The sequence below is a fragment of the Bombina bombina genome, chromosome 12 (genome assembly GCF_027579735.1).
Source record: "Bombina bombina isolate aBomBom1 chromosome 12, aBomBom1.pri, whole genome shotgun sequence".
In the NCBI taxonomy this organism is placed as follows: Eukaryota; Metazoa; Chordata; class Amphibia; order Anura; family Bombinatoridae; genus Bombina; species Bombina bombina.
Genome location: NC_069510.1, coordinates 150,256,418 through 150,280,938, shown reverse-complemented (window position 1 = coordinate 150,280,938; position 24,521 = coordinate 150,256,418). Strand labels below are relative to the sequence as shown.

The following is a 24,521-nucleotide window of genomic DNA, read 5'->3' as shown; positions in this document are numbered from 1 at the left end:
TTATTTAGCGTTTGCGCACATGTATTCAGCCCTGTTTTGGTTCTTCATGCATACCTGACAAACAATTGTGTGTGTTTAAAAGTATATTTTTTATTTTTAAGTTGAGAACCAACTCACAGCATCAATCAGCATAGCTATTTGTTTCTTTATTTTGCTATCTTGAGATACAGGCAATCAGAAGCTATTATCTGAAGATAGTGCATGGTCCCAAATGCTGGATGTAATAGCAAGATAGCGCCATGTGCGGTTATTCTGCTCTTCTGGCACAGCAGGTATTAGGGAACACACACTTCAGTGAATAATATAGGTTTATTTAATTGCCCTCCTAACAGTTACTGTCCCTTTAAAAGCTCTGTGCCTCTTCAGGAAGAAGCCTGTAAGTCTGTTGAGCTATTTTCTGAAGAGACTTAGGAGCGTGCTACTATTGACAGCTATGGACCAGCTTCTCATTGGTTGTACCTCCTGCATTGTCATAGAATAAAAAACAGGCTTTACACAGGGGCGGCCACTTGCTTGTGTTAGGGTACGATTTTAACATTAAAAATAAACATTTGCTGGTTTATTATTGGTACAAAATAACTGCACTTTCACGTCATATCATTTTAAAAAAAGTTTTCTAAGCCTCAAACACTTTTATTGCATTAACAACTGGACATTCTAGTATTGACATTTAATTTAAGTACATGTTAAAACGTGGTTTGATATATATTTTTAACCAAAAGAACAGTTGTGTTTATTAGTGTGTAAACTGAATGTGCAAAAAGCATTAATAGTGGTAAAAAAAACCCGCTCACACAGCTGATATATGTTGTGCAAATACTTTTTTCAAAACAGCATGGAAGACGTCACACTGACCCTCGCATGGGCAAACCTCACTTAATTCTTCAAAAAGAACGACATTAGAAACTTTTGCTGTTAATGGACTCAGACACAGAACATTTATATTTTTGTTAGCTTTACAAATCAAACCAAAAAAACAAACACTCATCATCCTATCTACTAGATGAACTTTGCATAGGAATTTCGACATTGGGAGGGATATTGTTTTATATTTACTGGAAGTTGCATAAGTATTTATCTGACACATTTCCTAGTAATGAGATAAGTATTTAAGTTGAGTACAGAATAGGTTTAAAATAATATAAATTTTTCCTGCCAAAGAGTAGGGCTTGCTCCTGTAACAGTGTGTACATGTGTAGTTGCATCTTCCATATGACCTTCCCTTATGGGTTGGGTCTCAGACCAGACATTTTTTGGAACTGTTTCTAGGCCAAAATCTTGTTTAGGTAAAGCCCCCCCCCCCCCCGTGATAGAAAGCAAAATAACCTTATTTCTCTTGTTAAGTGTATCCAGTCCACGGATCATCCATTACTTGTGGGATATTCTCCTTCCCAACAGGAAGTTGCAAGAGGATCACCCACAGCAGAGCTGCTATATAGCTCCTCCCCTCACTGCCATACCCAGTCATTCTCTTGCAACTCTCAACAAAGATGGACATAGTTAGAGGAGAGTGGTGTATTATACTTAGTTTTTTAACTTCAATCAAAAGTTTGTTATTTTTAAATGGTACCGGAGTGTGCTGTTTATCTCAGGCAGTATTTAGAAGAAGAATCTGCCTGCATTTTCTATGATCTTAGCAGAAGTAACTAAGATCCATGGCTGTTCTCACATATTCTGAGGAGTGAGGTAACTTCAGAGAGGGAATGGCGTGCAGGTTTTCCTGCAATAAGTTATGTGCAGTTAATATATTTCTAGGGATGGAATTTGCTAGAAAAATGTTGCTGATACCGGATTAATGTAAGTTAAGCCTTAAATGCAGTGATATCGACTGGTATCAGGCTTATTAACGGAGATACATACTCTTATAAAAGTGTAATATAAAACGTTTGCTGGCATGTTAATCGTTTCTATATATGTTTGGTGACAAAACTTATTGGGGCCTAGTTTTTTTCCACATGGCTGGTTTGATTTTTGCCTAGAAACAGGCTTTCCACTGTTGCAATATGAGTGGGAAGGGCCTATTTTAGTGCTTTTCTGTGCAGCTAAAAATACTGACAGAGACATTCAGCTTCCCTCTGCATGATACAGGACATCTCTGAAGGGCTCAAAAGGCTTCAAAGTCGTGTTTGAGGAGGGTAACAATCACAGTAGACTGGCAGTTGTTGTGACTGTGTTTAAAAAACGTTTTTGTCATTTATTATTCTGTTTTTGTTATTAAGGGGTTAATCATCCATTTGCAAGTGGGTGCAATGCTCTGCTGACTTGTTACATACACTGTTAACATTTTGTTAGTGTAACTGCCTTTTTTCACTGTTATTTCAAATTTTGTCAAAATTTGTTTCTCTTAAAGGCACAGTAACGTTTTCTATATTGCTTGTTAACTTGCTTTAAAGTGTTTTCCAAGCTTGCTAGGCTCATTGCTAGTCTGTACAAACATGTCTGAAACAGAGGATACTTGTTCATTATGTTTAAAAGCCATGGTCGAGCCCCATAGGAGAATGTGTACTAAATGTATTGATTTCACCTTAAACAGTAAAGATCAGTCTTTATCTATAAAAGAATTGTCACCAGAGGGGTCTGTCGAGGGGGAAGTTATGCCGACTAACTCTCCCCACGTGTCGGACCCTTCGCCTCCCGCTCAAGGGACGCACGCTAATATGGCGCCAAGTACATCAGGGACGCCCATAGCGATTACTTTGCAGGACATGGCTGCAATCATGAATAATACCCTGTCAGAGGTATTATCCAGATTGCCTGAATTGAGAGGCAAGCGCGATAGCTCTGGGGTTAGACGAGATACAGAGCGCGTAGATGCTGTAAGAGCCATGTCTGATACTGCGTCACAATATGCAGAACCTGAGGACGGAGAGCTTCAGTCTGTGGGTGACGTCTCTGAATCGGGGGAGACCTGATTCAGAGATTTCTAATTTTAAATTTAAGCTTGAGAACCTCCGTGTATTGCTTGGGGAGGTATTAGCTGCTCTGAATGACTGTGACACAATTGCAGTGCCAGAGAAATTGTGTAGGCTGGATAAATACTATGCAGTGCTGGTGAGTACTGATGTTTTTCCAATACCTAAAAGGCTTACAGAAATTATTAGTAAGGAGTGGGATAGGCCCGGTGTGCCCTTTTCCCCACCTCCTATATTTAGAAAAATGTTTCCAATAGATGCCACTACACGGGACTTATGGCAGACTGTCCCTAAGGTGGAGGGAGCAGTTTCTACTTTAGCAAAGCGTACCACTATCCCGGTTGAGGACAGTTGTGCTTTTTCAGATCCAATGGATAAAAAATTAGAGGGTTACCTTAAGAAAATGTTTATTCAACAAGGTTTTATTTTACAGCCCCTTGCATGCATTGCGTCTGTCACTGCTGCGGTGGCATTCTGGTTTGAGGCCCTGGAAGAGGCCATCCATACAGCTCCATTGACTGAAATTGTTGACAAGCTTAGAACTCTTAAGCTAGCTAACTCATTTGTTTCTGATGCCATTGTTCATTTGACTAAACTAACGGCTAAGAATTCCGGATTTGCCATCCAGGCGCGTAGGGCGCTATGGCTCAAATCCTGGTCAGCTGATGTGACTTCAAAGTCTAAATTACTCAACATTCCTTTCAAGGGACAGACCTTATTCGGGCCTGGTTTGAAAGAAATTATTGCTGACATTACTGGAGGTAAGGGTCATACCCTTCCTCAGGACAGGGCCAAATCAAAGGCCAAACAGTCTAATTTTCGTGCCTTTCGAAATTTCAAGGCAGGTGCAGCATCAACTTCCTCTGCTTCAAAACAAGAGGGAACTTTTGCTCAATCCAAGCAGGCCTGGAAACCTAACCAGTCCTGGAACAAGGGCAAGCAGGCCAGAAACCCTGCTGCTGCCTCTAAGACAGCATGAAGGAGCGGCCCCTATCCGACAACGGATCTAGTAGGGGGCAGACTCTCTCTCTTCACCCAGGCATGGGCAAGAGATGTTCAGGATCCCTGGGCGTTGGAGATCATATCTCAGGGATATCTTCTGGACTTCAAAGCTTCTCCTCCACAAGGGAGATTTCACCTTTCAAGATTATCTGCAAACCAGATAAAGAAAAAGGCATTCTTAAGCTGCGTACAAGATCTCCTTGTAATGGGAGTGATCCATCCAGTTCCGTGGACGGAACAAGGACAGGGATTTTATTCAAATCTGTTTGTGGTTCCCAAAAAAGAGGGAACCTTCAGACCAATTTTGGATTTAAAGATCCTAAACAAATTCCTCAGAGTTCCGTCATTCAAGATGGAAACTATTCGAACCATTTTACCCATGATCCAAGAGGGTCAGTACATGACCACAGTGGACTTAAAGGATGCCTACCTTCACATTCCGATTCACAAGAATCATCATCAGTTCCTGAGGTTTGCCTTTCTAGACAGGCATTACCAATTTGTAGCTCTTCCATTTGGGTTGGCTACAGCCCCAAGAATTTTTACAAAGGTTCTGGGCTCACTTCTGGCGGTCCTAAGACCGCGAGGCATAGCAGTGGCTCCTTACCTGGACGATATCCTGATACAGGCGTCAAGCTTTCAAATTGCCAAATCTCATACAGAGATAGTTCTGGCATTCCTGAGGTCGCATGGGTGGAAAGTGAACGAAGAAAAGAGTTCTCTATCTCCTCTCACGAGGGTTCTGTAGAAATGAAAATTTACCTGACGGAGTCCAGGTTATCAAAACTTCTAAATGCTTGCCGTGTTCTTCACTCCATTCCGCGCCCCACGGTGGCTCAGTGCATGGAAGTAATCGGCTTAATGGTAGCGGCGATGGACATAGTGCCATTTGCGCGCCGGCATCTCAGACCGCTGCAATTATGCATGCTCAGTCAGTGGAATGGGGATTACACAGATTTGTCCCCTCTACTAAATCTGGATCAGGAAACCAGAGATTCTCTTCTCTGGTGGTTATCTCGGGCCCATCTATCCAAGGGTATGACCTTTCGCAGGCCAGATTGGACGATTGTAACAACAGATGCCAGCCTTCTAGGTTGGGGCGCAGTCTGGAACTCCCTGAAGGCTCAGGGATCGTGGACCCAGGAGGAGAAACTCCTCCCAATAAATATTCTGGAGTTAAGAGCAATATTCAATGCTCTTCTGGCTTGGCCTCAGCTAGCAACACTGAGGTTCATCAGATTTCAGTCGGACAACATCACGACTGTGGCTTACATCAACCATCAAGGGGGAACCAGGAGTTCCCTAGCGATGTCAGAAGTCTCCAAGATAATTCGCTGGGCAGAGACTCACTCTTGCCACCTGTCAGCGATCCATATCCCAGGTGTAGAGAACTAGAAGGCGGATTTTCTAAGTCGTCAGACTTTTCATCCGGGGGAATGGGAACTCCATCCGGAGGTGTTTGCTCAATTGGTTCTCCGTTGGGGCAAACCAGAATTGGATCTCATGGCGTCTCGCCAGAACGCCAAGCTTCCTTGTTATGGATCCAGGTCCAGGGACCCAGAAGCGGCACTGATAGATGTTCTAGCAGCGCCTTGGTTCTTCAACCTGGCTTATGTGTTTCCACCGTTTCCTCTGCTCCCTAGTCTGATTGCCAAAATCAAACAGGAAAGAGCATCCGTGATATTGATAGCGCCTGCGTGGCCACGCAGGACCTGGTATGCAGACCTAGTGGACATGTCATCCTTTCCACCATGGGCTCTGCCTCTGAGACAAGACCTTCTAATACAAGGTCCTTTCAATCATCCGAATCTACTTTCTCTGAGACTGACTGCATGGAGATTGAACGCTTGATCCTATCAAAGCGTGGCTTTTCCGAGTCAGTAATTGATACCTTAATACAGGCACGAAAGCCTGTCACCAGGAAAATTTACCACAAGATATGGCGTAAATATCTTCATTGGTGTGAATCCAAGAATTACTCATGGAGTAGGGTTAGGATTCCTAGGATATTGTCCTTCCTCCAAGAGGGTTTGGACAAAGGATTATCAGCTAGTTCTTTAAAGGGACAGATTTCTGCTCTGTCTATTCTTTTACACAAGCGTCTGGCAGAAGTTCCAGACGTTCAGGCATTTTGTCAGGCTTTAGTTAGAATTAAGCCTGTGTTTAAACCTGTTGCTCCTCCATGGAGCTTAAACTTGGTTCTTAAAGTTCTTCAAGGGGTTCCGTTTGAACCCCTTCATTCTATTGATATCAAACTTCTTTCATGGAAAGTTCTTTTTCTGATGGCTATTTCCTCGGCTCGAAGAGTCTCGGAGTTATCTGCCTTACATTGTGATTCTCCTTATCTGATCTTTCATTCAGATAAAGTTGTTCTGTGTACAAAACCTGGGTTTTTACCTAAGGGGGTTTCTAACAAGAGTATCAATCAAGAGATTGTTGTTCCATCATTATGTTCTAATCCTTCTTCAAAGAAGGAACGTCTTTTGCATAATCTAGACGTAGTCCGTGCCTTGAAGTTTTACTTACAGGCTACTAAAGATTTTCGCCAAACATCTAACCTGTTTGTTGTTTACTCTGGACAGAGGAGAGGTCAGAAGGCCTCGGCAACCTCTCTTTCTTTTTGGCTTCGGAGTATAATCTGTTTAGCCTATGAGACTGCTGGACAGCAGCCTCCTGAAAGGATTACAGCTCATTCTACTAGAGCTGTGGCTTCCACCTGGGCCTTTAAAAATGAGGCCTCTGTTGAACATATTTGCAAGGCTGCAACTTGGTCTTCCCTTCATACTTTTTACAAATTTTACAAATTTGATACTTTTGCTTCTTCTGAGGCTGTTTTTGGGAGAAAGGTTCTACAGGCAGTGGTTCCTTCCGTTTAAGTTCCTGCCTTGTCCCTCCCATCATCCGTGTACTTTAGCTTTGTTATTGGTATCCCACAAGTAATGGATGATCCGTGGACTGGATACACTTAACAAGAGAAAACATAATTTATGCTTACCTGATAAATTTATTTCTCTTGTAGTGTATCCAGTCCACGGCCCGCCCTGTCCTTTTCAGGCAGGTCTACATTTTAATTAAACTACAGTCACCACTGCACCCTATGGTTTCTCCTTTCTCGGCTTGTTTCGGTCGAATGACTGGATATGGCAGTGAGGGGAGGAGCTATATAGCAGCTCTGCTGTGGGTGATCCTCTTGCAACTTCCTGTTGGGAAGGAGAATATCCCACAAGTAATGGTTGATCCGTGGACTGGATACACTACAAGAGAAATAAATTTATCAGGTAAGCATAAATTATGTTTTCCATTTAAAGGGGAGGAGAGTACATGGCTTCATTCATTACTGTTGGGAATCAAGAACCTGGCCACCAGAAGGAGGTAAAGACACCCCAGCCAAAGGCTTAAATACCTCTCCCACCTCCCTCATCCCCCAGTCATTCTTTGGCTTTCGCCACAGGTGGACGGCAGAGAAGTGCCAAAGATCAGAGTAGTCTCTTATGGAGGGTAGTACTCTTCGCATTGGGACTGGAGTTTTAAGTAATCCTGTCAGCCTCTCAGTGAGAGCCTGGGCGAAAGTTAGAGTCCGGAGATGCAGGGAGATTCCTTCTGCGAAACCATCCCGACTCATATTAACAGCTCCACAAGCAATCAGCGTTGACGAGTTTCGCTGCCTGCTTTCTACACTCAAGTCCATGTCAGGAGCGAGGCTACTAACCTGTCACACTTGAAGGGCCATGTTCCTGTTCCACATTGTAGATTCTGGTAAGTGTGTTTCATTTTTAATTTCATAATGATAACATGGAAGACGGGGTCACAGTGTGACGCCTTTTATCTTTGAAGAATCAAGGGTTCATATTCCTGGAAAGGGCATTATTGAACAGGGGGGGTTTGTACATGATATTGTTTATTGTGTCATTGCTGCGTTGTGTGCGAGATGAGACTCTGGCAATGTGTGGAAGGTGACTTACGGGAGTATTGTGCAGCCCTTTTTTGGCACGTTTTCTCCTTAGACAGGGGAGGTCCTGCCAGGCATTCCACGTGACCGGGTGTGGCTATCTCTCTTCCTCTATTGATCAGCGGCGCAGGAGACAAAACAGTTTCTGTAGTCCGGGTCATAGGAGGTGATGAGTGCCCCGGCCATTGGAGGTTATAAAGGTGCCTATTTATTAAGTTAATCTAGTCCATAATAAAAGTGCAAGCTATGGAGGACTCTGTTGCGTTAGATGGTTCTCCCTCTTTAACAAGGACTCATTCCTTTGTTTATTGTGAGGAGGTTCTGGTAGAACAGCCTGCTCAACTATATATATTCCACATGCCTTGATAAAGTTACGACATCTAAAAGTAAATGAATGTCTAGTACTACTGAGCCATCCACCTCTGAGGATTCCCTGTCCCATTCATCTCCCCAGCCCCCCAGGGTCCAACCATTACTCCTGAGGGAGAGATTCATTGGCCGTCAGATTTTGCGGATCAACTGCAAACGGCGGTATCGAAAGTAATCCATGCCTTACCACGTTCTGCTAAGCGTAAGGGGTATCATGGCGGTACGGCCCAGGGGTTGTCTATGCCTAGGGAAATATCAGAGGCATTATACGATGACGTGGGCCCTCTCCGACTCGTTGGAGGAGACCCCTTCTGGTTCGGAGTCCGTGTCATCTAAACCTCCGGCTGTGGAGGAGCCTGACCGGAGATTTAGGATAGAGAATTTGTGCTTTTTGCTGAAGCAAGTGCTTGCTACTCTGTAGGTTCCGGAACCGAAGCTTTCGGAGGAACCTGCTATTCCTAAGCTTGATAAGGTTTATGATGACAGGGTGGTGCCTCAGGCCTTCCTGGTTCGTGTTAAGATGGCTAATATTATTAAGAATGAATGGTAGCGATTGGGTTCTTCCTTTTGCCCTTCTTCCTTTAAGAAACTGTTCCCTGGTTACAGGACGTTCAGGACCCTTGGGTTCTGGAAGTTGTCGCCCAGGGTTACAGGATAGGGTTCAGATCCCATCTGCCCAGGGGCAGATTCCTCCTGTCAAACCTGTCTTCATGACCAGAAAAGAAAGGCCTTTCTATAGTGTGTGAGGGATCTCTCCTCTCTCAGTCTTATCCATGAGGATATTTCTTCCAGACCAGAGACATTACAAGCTAACTTCCGCTTGTCTTGCCTTTCAGACCTCCTTAAGGCCATCTGTGGCTCGGTACATGGAGGTGCTTGGTCTCATGGAGTCCAGCATGGATAATATTCCTTTTGCCAGATTCCATCTCAGACCACTTCAGCTGTGCATGCTGAGACAGTGGAATGGTGATCATTCGGATCTGTCTCAAGAGATTTCTCTGGACAACCGGTCGAGAGAATTGCTCTCTTGGTGACTCTGTCCAGATCACCTGTCCCAAGGCACATCCTTCTTGAGACCATCCTGGAAGATTGTGACTACAGACGCAAGTCTATCAGGATGGAGAGCTGTTTGGGGTGCCAGGAAGGCACAGGGTCTGTGGACTTGAGAGGAAGGAATCCTTCCTCCCAATCAACATTTTGGAACTTTGAGCGATCTTCAATGCTCTGAAGGCTTGACCTCTTCTGGGTTCATCCCAGTTTATCAGATTCCAATCAGACAACATAACCTCGGTGGCTTACATCAACCATCAGGGGGAACGAGGAGCTCCCTAGCAGGGAGGGAAGTATCTCGGATTCTGGAATGGGCAGAGGCCCACAACTGTTCGCTGTCAGAGATCCACATTCCGGGTGTGGACAACTGGCCCATCAAAGAGAGTCCATCCTTTAGTCTTACAACCTCATCGAGCACCGGGGCACTTCTAAACATTTTATGGCTACTAGATGTAATTTCAAAGTTATCATTTACAAATCTATAAACAACAATGTTCAGGTGGTCTTTGTGAATACCACAGAAATAAAGGAAGTAAAATATAGCAATAGTTAAACAAATAAAACAAATGATACATACAAAATTGTAAGTCTGTGAAATGAAATCCAAAGCTCTATAAGAACTGATACACTTCAGGAAATCTACTTGTTAAAGGCCAGCTATATACTGTAGATATGGATAATCAAAAGACAATGTAATGAAATGTATTTGAATTTCAAACAATCAGTACATTGACAAATTTCAAAGTTCCTTTTAATTTCCCTGTCCCCTGTATCATATGAAAGCTGTCAGCCAATCAGAAATTCATATATGAGCTGTGAACTCTTTGCTTTTCAATAAAGGATATGTAGAGCTCAAATTGAATTTGATAATTGCAGTAAATTGAAAAGGTTCTCAACTTATACATTATAGCACATAGAAAAGGAAGAGATATGCAGAAGAGAATTGTACTGCTATGGTAAAGGACACACCTGATATAGATGGAATACTGTTTGACAGTTGCAGCTAAATATATGATTGATTGGGATCTCTGCTAGCTTTTTACATACCCAGCATGCCGGAGGAACATAAAGGGTTACGATTGAGGAATGCTGTACATAACGGTAGGAGATATGTTGTGTCTCTGAGATGAATGTTTTATACACATAGACTGTGATCACATCCAGGATATGTAGGAGAATATATCTTGGATAGAAATTTGACTATAAAAAGAACGGACTTAAATAGCACTTCCGTCTCCCCTTATAGTCGAAACATCAAGTGATCAGCGGAGATCCTACACTTCAGCATATGTAAATATGCTAAAAAAAATTATTATGATTTTTTTTTTAAAAAATACCTTTTATTTTAGTACTGGCAGACTTTCTGCCAGTACTTAAAATGGCAGGGACAATTGTGGGGTGGGGGAGGGAAGAGAGCTGTTTGGGAGGGATCAGGGGGTGTGATGTGTCAGGTGGGAGGCTGATCTCTACATTAAAGCTAAAATTAACCCTGCAAGCTCCCTACAAGCTACCTAATTAACCCCTTCACTGCTAAACATAATTCACGTGTGATGCACAGCGGCATTTAGCGGCCTTCTAATTACCAAAACCAACGCCAAAGCCATATATGTCTGCTATTTCTGAACAAAGGGGATCCTAGAGAAGCATTTACAACCATTTGTGTCATAATTGCACAAGCTGTTTGTAAATAATTTCAGTGAGAAACCTAAAGTTTGTGAAAAAATTTGTGAAAAAGTTTTTTTTATTTGATCTCATTTGGCGGGGAAATGGTGGCATTAAATATACCAAAATGGGCCTAGATCAATACTTTGGGTTGTCTACTACACTACACTAAAGCTAAAATTAACCCTACAAGCTCCCTAATTAACCCCTTCACTGCTGGGCATAATACACATGTTTTGCCCTGCTGCATTTAGCGGCCTTCTAATTACCAAGAAGCAACGCCAAAGCCATATATGTCTGCTATTTCTGAACAAAGGGGATCCCAGAGAAGCTTTTACAATCATTTGTGCCATAATTGCACAAGCTGTTTGTAAATAATTTCAGTGAGAAACCTAAAATTGTGAAAAATTTTACATTTTTTTTCATTTGATCGCATTTGGCGGTGAAATGGTGGCATGAAATATACCAAGATGGGCCTAGATCAATACTTGGGGTTATCTACTACACTACACTAAAGCTAAAATTACCCCAAAAAGCTCCCTACATGCTCTCTAATTAACCCCTTCACTGCTGGGCATAATACACGTGTGGTGCGCAGCTGCATTTAGTGACCTTCTAATTACCAAAAAGCAGCGCCAAAGCCATATATGTCTGCTATTTCTGAACAAAGGGGATCCCAGAGAAACATTTACAACTATTTATGCCATAATTGCACAAGTTGTTTGAAAATAATTTCAGTGAGAAACCTAAAGTTTGTGAAAAAATTTGTGAAAAAGTGAACAATTTTTTTTATTTGATCACATTTGGCGGTGAAATGGTGGCATGAAATATACCAAAATGGGCCTAGATCAATACTTTGGGATGTCTTCTAAAACAAAATATATACATGTTAAGGGATATTCAGGTATTCCTGACAGATATCAGTGTCCCAATGTAACTAGCGCTAATTTGAAAAAAAGTGGTTTTGAAATAGCAAAGTGCTACTTGTACTTATTGCCCTATAACTTGCAAAAAAAGCAAAGAACTTGTAAACATTGGGTATTTCTAAACTCAAGACAAAATTTAGAAACTATTTAGCATGAGAGTTTTTTGGTGGTTGTAAATGTGCAACAGATTTTAGGGGTCAAAGTTAGAAAAAGTGTGTTTTTTCCATTCTTCCTCATATTTTATATATTTTTTTTATAGTAAATTATAAGATATGATGAAAATAATGTGGGCCGTCTAAGGTACAACATACTTGCCAATCGGATGGCGAGTATTTGCATGTAATTAAAATACAATTGCGTCAATCTACGCATGCACAATTAGATTTTCTTACTCTCGCATGTGCATATTGTGGCACAGAAGCCGACATGACCGACAGAAGAATCAAAATAACGCATGCACATTTCAAATTTAACTTGCGCATGCGCATTGCGTCAAGGAGTCGCCATCTTCCAACTGGAGTTGTCACCCCGGATTGGAAATCGGTAACAGCGATAAAGTCAGTGGGTTTGGAAAAATGTAATATTTCTCAGACTAATATATAATAAACGGTAAATATTTACAATGTGATCAACATTGAAAATGTCTTTATTTACAGGTATACTATTGAAATATCACAAATCTATTTTTGACTACAGTGTCCCTTTAAGGGAAAGAAATTGAAAAATGGCCTTGTCCTTAAGGGGTTAATGTATTTGAAAGATAGACCCATGAAGTAGTAATGGGATAACGGCCAGTAACCACTGGTATATACTGTACGTGGTAGGATTTTACATGTGGGACGTTGGTCCAGAACTTGAAATGACAGCTTATTTATTTTTTGCTGGTGCTTCCAGCGCTGCATTGGCATCAGAAATGTGATATTTAAGTTGTGTCACCTTTAGTATCCTGCTACATTAGACTGCCCTGAAGGACAACAAAAACACAAATAAAGGCAAAGTACAATATACAATAAAACTGTTATTATTAAGGTAGAGCGTGAGCTTTTAAACACCTTTTCCAATTTACTTCTATTATCTAATTTGCTTTGTTCTTTTAATATTCTTTTGTTAAAAATCATACCTAGATAGGCTCAGGAGTAGCAATGCTAGGTGCCGATTGGTGGATATGCTCCTGCACCTACCTAGGTATGCTTTTCAAGAAAGGATACTAATAGAATGAAGAAAATGTCATTATACAATGAAATTGAAAAATCTCTTTAAAATGTCATGTTCTATCTGATCTATAAGAGTCCATGTTTTATTTTCATGTCCTTTAAAGGAAATAACTTCTGTGGATTTGAAGGAGTCGTGTTGAAAGAAACCATTAATTAGTGTAGATTTCATGAAGGACAATTGGAAACTATCTCTGGCATCATTTTTTTTCATAAATCTGATTTTCTTAAGTAGCTGATGTCTGCAAAATGAATTTAATAGCCTACTGGTATTCACCCTAAGCCTTTTTCCAAAGACCTTCTGCATAAAGTGCACAGTATCTGGAACCTGTGCCTCTGTGTGACTTATGTTGTGTTTGTGCACTGATTCACACATTTCTTCCATACTGTCTTGCTTTTAAGAGATCTGTCATTGAATCCTAATTTGTTCAGTTTCCAAGCTGCCAGAGTCACTTTATAATAAGTAGACTGTACCACTGCTTGTTGATCCAAGAGAAATTCCTTAACAATATTGTTTATGGCTCGTCTAAGTATTTTTTTTAGTTTTTGAAGACCAAACTGAACCTAGTTAGATTGGGCAAAAGAAACATCTGCCATTTTGGTTTCTTTCATCTTCAATAGTGATAAGAAAAGTAATGTCATATATCAGTGTTTAACTAAAGTTGTTGTGACAATTCTATTTTAAAGTCAAAACATGTTAGTTGTCTACAAGGGCATTTTATACATCATTTATTCCGTAGCGCTATATGGTTTTAGGAAAATGTAGGGAGATATTTATCAAAGCCTCAACTATGCTGCATTCGCCAGCACCAATACGCTCGCCAACATCGCCTAACAACACGGCCGCAGACCTGAATACGATCTCCATATTTATAAAAAAAGCTGTCAAAAAGCTGCGCACCAAGTACAGGGCGATGAGCATCGGACTGTTGTTAACTAACAGTCATCGATCTCACTGCTATTCAGCTTTTTCCCAACTTTATTTATAGCCTATCACTAAATGTCGCCACTATACTAAAATGTTTAACCCCTATCCCGCCGCTCCCGGACCCCGCTGCAACTTTAATAAAGTTATTAACCCCTATCCCACCGTTTCTGGACCCCGCCGCCACTAAATAAATGTATTAACCCCTATTCCGCCGCTCCCGGACCCCGCCGCCACTAAATAAATGTATTAACCCCTATTCCGCCGCTCCTGGACCCCGCCGCCACCTAAATAAACATATTAACCCCTAAACCTCTGGCCTCCCACATCACTACCACTAACTAAATGTATTAACCCCTAAACAGCCAGCCCCTCACATTGCCATAAACTAAATTAAACTATTAACCCCTAAACCTAACAACCCGCTAACTTTACATTAAAATTACAACATCCCTATCTTATAATAAATTAAAACTTACCTTTAGAATTGAAATAAACTATATTAAACTATTAATTAACCTACCCTATTATACTAAAATTACAGTAAACTAGAAATTAAATTAACTATATTACATATTAAAAATCCCTAACCCTACTCAAATTATTTAAATCTACTATTAAAAATTACTAAATTACTAAACAAAAAAAACCCACTAAGTTATAAAAAACAAACACTGTTACAAAAAAAAAAACACATTATCAAAAATAAAAACAAATTACACCTAATCTAATAGGCCTATCAAAATAACCCCCCCCCAAATAAAAAACCCTAGCCTACAATAACCTACCAATGACCCTTAAAAGGGCCTTTTGCGGGGCTTTGCCCCAAAGAAATCAGCTTTTTTGCCTGTAAAAAAAATACAAACAAACCTCAACAGTAAAACCCACCACCCGCCCAACTCCCCCAAATAAAAAGCCTATCTAAAAAACCTAAGCTCCCCATTGCCCTGAAAAGTGCATTTAGCTCTTTTACCTGCCTAGACCCTACTCTAAAAATAAAACTCACCCAAAAAACCCTTAAATAAGCCTAACACTAACCCCCGACGATCCACTTACAGTTTTTGAAGTTCCGCTTGAAGGATCCATCCAGTCGGCAAGAAGTCTTCATCCATGCAGCCTCTTCTGTCTTCATCCATCCGTCGCGGAGCGGGTCCATCCTGAAGACATCCGGCGCGGAGCTCCTCTTCAATATGGTCGCTGCCGTAAACTGTAACTTGAATGCAAGTGTCGTCATCCAAGATGGCGTCCCTTGCATTCCTATTGGCTGAAAGGTTCCAATCAGCCAATAGGATGAGCTGCTAAAATCCTATTGGCTGTTCCAATCAGCCAATAGGATTTGAGCAGCTCTCATCCTATTGGCTGTTTTTAGTTGCGGCGGGGTCGGGGAGCGGCGGGATTTGGGTTAATAACTTTATTTAGGTTGCGGCAATGTCGGGGCGGCAGATTAGTGGTGTTTAGACTCTGGGCTTATGTTAGGGTGTTAGGTGTAAACGTTACTGGTTTTCAACCATATAAATCAATGGGATATCTGGCAGCATCGAACATCAGCTTTCGCTGCTTTCAGACTCCCATTGATTCCAATGGCATCTGCAGCCTCCAGGGTGGCAGATTGAAAACCAGGTATGCTGGGCCGGAATAGCCGCAAGCGTACCTGTTAACTGTTTGATAACTTTGAAAAAGTGGCAAATAGTGCCGAATGTGTATTCGGAACATCTGTAATGACGTAAGCATCGATCTGTGTCAGATTGAGACGGGCGAATCATATGTTACGTCACAGATTTCAACTTTTGCCGGCCTGTAGGCTTTGATAACTAGGTCGAATCAAGCTCGTCACAATTACGCTGTGGAATTCCAGCGTATTTGCGGTTGACGGCTTGATAAATATCCCTTGTATTCTCTAATTATCTCCCATGCTGTAGAAGAAGATTCTTAAAAGATCCTGTATTGGAGTTTTAGTAAAGTATAGATGTTCTGATTCTTGGTATTGCATTGCAATGCTGACATCTAACCATTCTTCCTTTACTGCTTGTGATCACCTTGATAACTTATTGATTGAGATCTATATACAAATTTGCCTAGGTGTTTGCTGGTAGTCATTTAGCAAGCACTATATTTGTGCTTTTGGAACAACTGTGAAATTCACTAACTCTTCCATGTTGTAGTAATCTTTCTTTCCTTCCATAAGGCAGGGAGAGTCCATGACTTCATTCCTTACTGTTGGGAAATACAACACCTGGAAAGAGGCAAAAACACCCCAGCCAAATGCTTAAATATCCCTCCCACTTCCCCTATCCCCCAGTCATTCTTTGCCTTTCGTCACAGGAGATGGCAGAGAAGTGGCAGACGATTTGGATAGTCCTGTGATGGATATGTTCCCTTCAAGAAAAGGACTGGAGTTTTAAGTAATCATGTCAACCTCTCAGTGAGAGTATTGATGAAAGTTAGAGTCTGGAAATGCAGGGAAAGTTTTTCTGCAAAGCCATCCAGACTGTCTCTAACAGCTCCTTAGCAATCAGTGTTGATGAGTTTCACTGCTTGCTGCTACACACTCAAGTTCATGTCAGAAGCGCTGCTGCAAGACTGTCACACTTGAGAAGCTGTGCCTGTTCCACAGCATGGATCCTGGAGGATAAGTCAGTTTTTTTTATACATTTTAGAACGCTATACAGGGTCACAGTGTGGCTTCTTTTTACCTCGATCAAGGGTTAATATCTCCCCAGGTATATTATTTGAACAGTTTAGGGATTTATACCTGCTTAATGTTAGTTTTTTAGGCTCATAGGCTGTGTGTTTTTGGCTTGGAACAAACGGGTTTCACTTTTGAAGTGTTGCACAGCTTATAATAGCTTGGCGCCATTTTTCATAGCATGGTAAGTCCTGTCTTATGGACCACGTGACCAGTTGCAGTCTCTTTCATTTCCTAAGATCCTGCTGCAGACATCACTCCTGAGGATAGCGTTTTCACTGTTAGCTGTCTGGTTTGCTTTTCTGGACCAGCACTTCCAGTTCATAGCTCTTCCGTTTGTCTTAGCTACTGCTCCAAGGATATTTACAAAGGTACTGGGGGCTCTTCTAGCCTTTGCCAGAACATGAGGTATTGCAGTAGCGCCTTACTTGGACGATATATTGGTACAGGCGCCATATTTTCGTCTAGCGGAAGAACATTCGGAGTCCCTTCTCAATCTTCTTCGATCACATGAATGGAAGATAAACTTGGAAAAGAGTTCTCTTACTCCAAGTACAAGGGTGAATTTCCTGGGAACTATAATAGACTCCATATCCATGAGAATATTCCTCACAGATCAGAGACGTTGCAACCTAACTTCTGCATTTCTTGGCCTCCTCGAGATCCTCAGTGGCTCAGTGCATGGAGGTAATCGGACTCATGGTGTCTTGCATGGACATTATTCCTTTTGCCAGATTCCATCTCAGACCCTTACAACTATGAATGCTGAGACAATGGAACGGCAGCCATTCAGATCTGTCTCAACAGATCGTGTTGGACAGCCTCTTGAGAGATTTGCTCTCATGGTGGCTCTGTTCAGATCATCTGTCCCAAGGCACATGCTTTTTGATACCGTCCTGGGAGATTGTGACTACGGACGCAAGCCTTTCCGGCTGGGGAGCCATTTGGTGTGCCAAGAAGGCACAATGTCTGTGGACTCAGGAGGAGTCCTCCATTCCGATCATTATTTTGGAACTCCAAGCAATCTTTAATCCCTTGAAGGCTCAGCCCCTTCTGGGTTCCTCCCAATTTGTCAGATTCCAATCGGACAATATAACCACGGTTGCCTATATCAACCATCAAGGGGGAACGTAAAGTTCCTTGGTGATGAGAGAAGTATTTCACATACTAGAGTGGGCGGAGGCTCACAAATGTACGCTGTCATCGATCCACATTCCGGGTGTGGACAACTGGGAAGTGGACTTCCTCAGCAGGCAATCCTTTCAACCAGGGGAATGGTCTATTCACCCTGAGGTGTTTGCAGAGATATGCAGCGAGTGGGGGACGCAGGAGATCTCATGGCATCCCGCCTCAATACCAAACTACCCAGGTATGGGTCGAGGTCGAGGGATCCGCAGGCAGAACTGATAGATGCCTTATCAGTACCATGGAGGTTCAGACTCATAAATCCTTTTCCTCCATTACCGCTTCTCCCTCGTGTGGTGACTCGTATCAAGCAGGAGGGAGCATCTGTGATTCTGATTGCTCCATCGTGGCCACGAAAGACGTGGTTTGCGGATCTGGTGGGGATGTCCTCACCTCCTCAGTGGAGGTTACCTTGTAACAGATATCTGCTGATACAGGGTCCCTTCGTTCATCAAAACCTAGATTCTCTGAGGCTGACTGCAAGGAGATTGAACGCTTAGTCTTAGCCAAGAGAGGGTTTTCTGAGAGTGTTATCGACACTCTGGTTCAAGCTCGTAAGCCAGTTACTTGTCATATTTACCATAAAGTGTGGAGGACTTACTTCTACTGGTGTGAAGAGCGTGACTTTTCCGGGCATAAGTGTAAGTAAGGTTGCCAGAATTTTATCTTTTCTCCAGGATGGACTGAAGAAAGGGTTTATCTGCTATTTCCCTGAAGGGACAGATATCGGCCTTGTCGGCGTTACTGCACAAGAGTTTGGCTGAGCTTCTGGATGTGCAGTCCTTTGTTAAGGCTCTGACTAGGATCAGACCTGTGTTTAGATCTGGGGCTCCGCCTTGGAGCTTCAATCTTGTACTTAGTGTTTCGCAGCAGGCTCCGTTTGAGCCTATGCATACTGTTGACATTAAATTGTTGTCTATTGCCTCTGCCTGCAGAGTTTCTGAGATTTCTGCTTTGCAATGTGATCCCCCTTATCTGTTTTCCATGCTGATAAGGTGGTTTTACGCACTAAACTAGGGTTCCTCCCTAAGGTGGTGTCGAATCATGACATTAATCAAGAAATTGTTGTTCCTTCCTTGTGTCCTAATCCTTCTTTAGCGAAGGAACGTTTGCTTCACATTCTAGATGTGGTTCGTGCCTTAAAGTTCTATCTTCAGGCGACTAAGGAATTCAGACAATCTTCCTCTTTGTCATCTATACGGGGAAGCGTAAGGGGCAGAAGGCTACTTCCCTATCTTTCTGGTTGAGGAGTGTTGTCCGCTAAGCTTATGAGACAGTGCGATGACAGCCTCCTGAGAGGATAACAGCTCATTCCACTAGAGCAGTGGCTTCCTCTTGGGCTTTTAAGAATGAAGCCTCTATGGATCAGATTTGTAATGCGGCTACCTGGTCCTCCTTACACACTTTTTTAATTTTTTTTTACAAGTTTGATGTGTTTGCTTCGACTGAAGCAGCTTTCGGGAGAAAAGTTTTGCAGGCTGTGGTGCTCTCAGAATAGGGTCCGCCTCCACCCGTTATTCATTCAGTGTCCTCTGGAGCTTGGGTATAGTTTTCCCAACAGTAAGGAATGAAGTCGTGGACTCTCCCTGCCTATGGAAGGAAAACATAATTTATGCTTACCAGATAAATTCCTTTCCTTCCTGGCAGGGAGAGTCCAAAACCCCACCCGTAATATATTTTTTCGATGGGCGGCCCCCATTTTTATATTATTTCTTCTTGCACCTTTTGTACCCTGATGTTTCTCCTACTTTTCCTTGTTACCTCGGCAGAATGACTGGGAGATAGGGAAAGAGGGAGGGATATTTAAGCCTTTGGCTGGGGTGTCTTTGCCTACTCCTGGTGGCCAGGTGTTGTATTTCCCAACAGTAAGGAATGAAGTTGTGGACCCTCCCTGCCAGGAAGGAAGAGAATTTATATGGTAATCATAAATGATGTTTTTGGTTTTTTTTTACAACCAAATAATTATACTCCACCCACCTGATGCCACCACCTCTTTAGCTGGCATATGTCCTATGTCCCAGCCGTGAAACATACAATCATAATATTACTTCAGATTTTGTTGTTAGAGTTACCATCTGAGGGATACAAGTTTCACATAAATTTGAGTTTATAATGATGAAATTCCTGGGTCCCAGGGAGTAAGCATCGATGCCTGTCTGATCGTGGAGTGAGCATTGATGTCTTTTTGATCATGGAGTAAGCAGTGATGTCTGTCTGATCAGGGAGTGAGCAGTGATGTCTGTCTGATCAGGGAGTAAGCAGTGATATCTTTCTGATCATGGAGTAAGCAGTGATGTCTGTCTGATCAGGGAGTGATCAGTGATGTCTGTCTGATCAGGGAGTGAGCAGTGATATCTGTCTGATCGTGGAGTGAGCAGTGATGTTGGTCTGATCGTGGCGTGAGCAGTGATGTCTGTCTGATCAGGGAGTGAGCAGTGATGTCTGCCTGATCAGGGAGTGAGCATTGATATCTGTCTGATCAGGGAGTCAGCATTGATGTCTTTCTGATCATGGAGTAAGCAGTGATGTCTGTCTGATCAGGGAGTGAGCAGTGATGTCTGTCTGATCAGGGAGTGAGCAGTGATGTCTGTCTGATCAGAGAGTGAGCGGTGATGTCTGTCTGATCATGGAGTAAGCAGTGATGTCTGTGATCAGGGAGTAAGCAGTGATGTCTGTCTGATCAGGGAGTAAGCAGTGATGTCTGATCAGGGAGTGAGCAGTGATGTCTGTCTGATCAGGGAGTGAGCATCAATTTCTGTCTGATCAGGGAGTGAGCATCAATGTCTGTCTGATCAGGGAGTGAGCAGGGATGTCTGTCTGATCAGGGAGTGAGCAGTGATGTCTGTCTGATCAGGGAGTGAGCAGTGATGTCTGTCTGATCAGGGAGTGAGCAGTGATGTCTGTCTGATCAGGGAGTGAACATTGATGTCTGTCTGATCAGGAAGTGAGCAGTGATGTCTGTCTGATCAGGGAGTGAGCATTGATGGCTGTCTGATCAGGGAGTGTGCAGTGATGTCTGTCTGATCAGGGAGTGAGCATTGATGTCTGTCTGATCAGGGAGTGAGCATTGATGTCTGTCTGATCAGGGAGTAAGCAGTAATTCCTGTCTGATCAGGAGTAAGCAGTGATGTTTGTCTTATCAGGGAGTAAGCAGTGATCTCTGTCTGATCAGGGAGTGAGCATTGATGTCTGTCTGATCAGGGAGTGTGCAGTGATGTCTGTCTGATCAGAGAGTGAGCAGTGATCTCTGTCTGATCAGGGAGTGAGCATTGATTGCTGTCTGATCAGGGAGTGAGCAGTGATGTCTGTCTGATCAGGGAGTGAGCAGTGATGTCTGTCTGATCAGGGAGTGAGCAGTGATCTCTGTCTGAGCAGGGAGTGAGCAGTAATGCCTGTCTGAGCATGGAGTGAGCAGTGATGTCTGTCTGATCAGGGAGTGAGCGGTGATGGCTGTCTGATCAGGGAGTGGGCGGTGATGGCTGTCTGATCAGGGAGTAGGCGGTGATGGCTGTCTGATCAGGGAGTAGGCAGTGATGACTGTCTAATCAGGGAGTGAGCGGTGATGCCTGTCTGATCAGGTAGTGAGCGATGATGGCTGTTTAATCAGGGAGTGAGCGGTGATGGCTGTCTGTTCAGGGAGTAGGCGGTGATGGCTGTCTGATCAGGGAGTAGGCGGTGATGGCTGTCTGATCAGGGAGTAGGCGGTGATGGCTGTCTGATCAGGGAGTAGGCAGTGATGGCTGTTTAATCAGGGAGTGAGCGGTGATGGCTGTCTGATCAGGGAGTAGGTGGTGATGGCTGTCTGATCAGGGAGTAGGTGGTGATGGCTGTCTGATCAGGGAGTAGGCGGTGATGGATGTCTGAGCATGGAGTAGGCGGTGATGGCTTTCTGATCAGGGAGTAGGCGGTGATGGCTGTCTGATCAGGGAGTAGGCGGTGATGGCTGTCTGATCAGGGAGTAGGCGGTGATGGCTGTCTGAGCAGGAAGTAGGCTGTCATGGCTGTCTGATCAGGGAGTAGGTGGTGATGGCTGTCTGATCAGGGTGTAGGCGGTGATGGCTGTCTGATCAGGGAGTAGGCGGTGATGGCTTTCTGATCAGGGTGTAGGCGGTGATGGCTGTCTGATCAGGAAGTAGGCGGTGATGGCTGTCTGATCAGGGTGTAGGTGGTGATGGCTGTCTGATCAGGAAGTAGGCGGTGATGGCTGTCTGAGCAGGGAGTAGGCGGTGATGGTTGTCTGATCAGGGTGTAGGCGGTGATGGCTGTCTGATCAGGGAGTAGGCGGTGATGGCTGTCTGATCAGGGAGTGGGCGGTGATGGCTGTCTGATCAGGGAGTAGGCGGTGATGGCTGTCTGATCAGGGAGTAGGCAGTGATGACTGTCTAATCAGGGAGTGAGCGGTGATGCCTGTCTGATCAGGTAGTGAGCGATGATGGCTGTTTAATCAGGGAGTGAGCGGTGATGGCTGTCTGTTCAGGGAGTAGGCGGTGATGGCTGTCTGATCAGGGAGTAGGCGGTGATGGCTGTCTGATCAGGGAGTAGGCGGTGATGGCTGTCTGATCAGGGAGTAGGCAGTGATGGCTGTTTAATCAGGGAGTGAGCGGTGATGGCTGTCTGATCAGGGAGTAGGCGGTGATGGCTGTCTGATCAGGGAGTAGGCGGTGATGGATGTCTGAGCATGGAGTAGGCGGTGATGGCTTTCTGATCAGGGAGTAGGCGGTGATGGCTGTCTGATCAGGGAGTAGGCGGTGATGGCTGTCTGATCAGGGAGTAGGCGGTGATGGCTGTCTGATCAGGGAGTAGGCGGTGATGGCTGTCTGAGCAGGAAGTAGGCTGTGATGGCTGTCTGATCAGGGAGTAGGTGGTGATGGCTGTCTGATCAGGGTGTAGGCGGTGATGGCTGTCTGATCAGGGAGTAGGTGGTGATGGCTTTCTGATCAGGGTGTAGGCGGTGATGGCTGTCTGATCAGGAAGTAGGCGGTGATGGCTGTCTGATCAGGGTGTAGGTGGTGATGGCTGTCTGATCAGGAAGTAGGCGGTGATGGCTGTCTGAGCAGGGTGTAGGCGGTGATGGCTGTCTGATCAGGGAGTAGGCGGTGATGGCTGTCTGATCAGGGTGTAGGCAGTGATGGCTGTCTGATCAGGGAGTAGGCGGTGATGACTGTCTGATCAGGGAGTAGGCGGTGATGGCTGTCTGATCAGGGAGTAGGCGGTGATGGCTGTCTGATCAGGGAGTAGGCGGTGATGGCTGTCTGAGCAGGAAGTAGGCTGTCATGGCTGTCTGATCAGGGAGTAGGTGGTGATGGCTGTCTGATCAGGGTGTAGGCGGTGATGGCTGTCTGATCAGGGAGTAGGCGGTGATGGCTTTCTGATCAGGGTGTAGGCGGTGATGGCTGTCTGATCAGGAAGTAGGCGGTGATGGCTGTCTGATCAGGGTGTAGGTGGTGATGGCTGTCTGATCAGGAAGTAGGCGGTGATGGCTGTCTGAGCAGGGAGTAGGCGGTGATGGTTGTCTGATCAGGGTGTAGGCGGTTATGGCTGTCTGATCAGGGAGTAGGCAGTGATGGCTGTCTGATCAGGGAGTGGGCGGTGATGGCTGTCTGATCAGGGAGTAGGCGGTGATGGCTGTCTGATCAGGGAGTAGGCAGTGATGACTGTCTAATCAGGGAGTGAGCGGTGATGCCTGTCTGATCAGGTAGTGAGCGATGATGGCTGTTTAATCAGGGAGTGAGCGGTGATGGCTGTCTGTTCAGGGAGTAGGCGGTGATGGCTGTCTGATCAGGGAGTAGGCGGTGATGGCTGTCTGATCAGGGAGTAGGCGGTGATGGCTGTCTGATCAGGGAGTAGGCAGTGATGGCTGTTTAATCAGGGAGTGAGCGGTGATGGCTGTCTGATCAGGGAGTAGGCGGTGATGGCTGTCTGATCAGGGAGTAGGCGGTGATGGATGTCTGAGCATGGAGTAGGCGGTGATGGCTTTCTGATCAGGGAGTAGGCGGTGATGGCTGTCTGATCAGGGAGTAGGCGGTGATGGCTGTCTGATCAGGGAGTAGGCGGTGATGGCTGTCTGATCAGGGAGTAGGCGGTGATGGCTGTCTGATCAGGGAGTAGGCGGTGATGGCTGTCTGAGCAGGAAGTAGGCTGTGATGGCTGTCTGATCAGGGAGTAGGTGGTGATGGCTGTCTGATCAGGGTGTAGGCGGTGATGGGTGTCTGATCAGGGAGTAGGTGGTGATGGCTTTCTGATCAGGGTGTAGGCGGTGATGGCTGTCTGATCAGGAAGTAGGCGGTGATGGCTGTCTGATCAGGGTGTAGGTGGTGATGGCTGTCTGATCAGGAAGTAGGCGGTGATGGCTGTCTGAGCAGGGTGTAGGCGGTGATGGCTGTCTGATCAGGGAGTAGGCGGTGATGGCTGTCTGATCAGGGTGTAGGCGGTGATGGCTGTCTGATCAGGGAGTAGGCGGTGATGGCTGTCTGATCAGGGAGTAGGCGGTGATGGCTGTCTGATCAGGGAGTAGGCGGTGATGGCTGTCTGATCAGGGAGTAGGCAGTGATGGCTGTCTGAGCAGGGTGTAGGCGGTGATGGCTTTCTGATCAGGGAGTAGGTGGGGATGGCTGTCTGATCAGGGAGTAGGTGGTGATGGCTGT

General features: G+C 44.4%; 1 protein-coding gene across 1 annotated transcript in view; it reads left to right on the top strand.

The window, feature by feature from the left end:
- The window catches only part of NEK6 (NIMA related kinase 6), a gene marked incomplete at its 5' end in the record, with an annotated part of 90,981 nt that overhangs the window by 719 nt on the left and 65,741 nt on the right, over nt 1-24,521 (top strand).